The sequence below is a fragment of the Morone saxatilis genome, unplaced genomic scaffold, assembly GCF_004916995.1.
Source record: "Morone saxatilis isolate NCDOM2014 unplaced genomic scaffold, NCSU_SB_2.0 Contig16, whole genome shotgun sequence".
NCBI classification, from domain to species: Eukaryota; Metazoa; Chordata; class Actinopteri; family Moronidae; genus Morone; species Morone saxatilis.
In genome coordinates, this window is record NW_023339718.1 from 829,115 (window position 1) to 830,491 (window position 1,377).

Consider the following 1,377-nt stretch of genomic DNA (forward strand, 5'->3'; position numbering starts at 1 on the left):
CACACACACACACGCAGAGAGTGACAGCAGTCCACAAAATAATAAAGAGGCCGGAGATAAAAGTTGTAAAACGCTGGTAAGTTGCTATTAAATCACAGCGTATACTGAAGAGAATAATGGGTTTCCGATGCAGTGCTGCCAGGGTAGTTTATTTGGCAGAATGAAAGCTGATGACGAACCAGAGCCTCTTAGAGATCACCAAGTTTCTTTATATGTGTTTTTTTCACCTTGCTAAAGTATAATAATAATAATAATAATAATAATTATAATTATAATAAACTTAAACTTCTTTACAGTGTTTTCAAGAGACACAAGCAAAATAACCTACAAAAAGATAACAATTATTATTTAAATGTAGATTAGGTGCTTTTTTGTGAACATTTTGAGCTTTTGAGCCCCCAAAAAATAAAATCTAAATATATTAAAACCAAAATAATACTTCAATCTGAAGAGTGTATGTTGACTTGCAACTCTTAATACTGCTGATAACTTTTAATGCAGGACTATCCCTCGTTTCCCTCACTGCTATGAAGTTAATGTGCTGCATCAAGCCTTTGATTTCTTGCTGACCAAATGAGTTGGATATTTTTGGGAGAAATTGCCATTAATTGGTGGGTGTTCACTATCATGTGGCTAACTCCATGTTTGAGTTCTTATTTTATGGTTTCTGGAGCCCTCTAGGAATAAACATAACACTTTTAGCTTTATTTCAAATAATTGGAAGGGGTTGTGCACCAACCTTCGTCTGTGAATTTCTTAAGACAAGTTTGTGTCTCTGCCTTTTATATTGGTGGGAAAAAAACACTAAATAGAGAATAGAAACACAACAGAACACAATGTGAAGCCAGCACCTGCGTGACACAAACCAGTACAGACATAACAACACAGAGACACCAAACTGTTCACACTGCAACAGTCATAAATCTGTCCAGTCAAAAGAACAAAACAGCAGAAGGTACAACGAGCAGATGTAAACACCCTCCAGCCATTATGACAGACACTGAACAGTGCATATATGCAAACCAGCCTGTACCTCTGCAATCACTATTGTTCTCTCCACTTACAACTATGATTCATAAATGAATAACTTTACACCCACTTTATGGATGCCTTTAACATGAATTTTAAAACTTTTTATTGCAAAGAGGTTGAACCTGATCCAAACTCCCTTTTTCGACTAAAGGTTATGGAGTTGGATAGGTTTCAAAGAAAGTGCCGAAGCCTCTAAAGTGCTAGATAATTTTTCACTCAGTCTGCATATCAACACTGTGTTTGTTCTTTAAAAGCTCAGTTTGTATTCAGTCAAGAGAGTAAATGTGTTGAAAGCGTGCATGTGTGTGTGCAGAGTTTGCACGCTGTGAGTGTAATCCTCTGCTG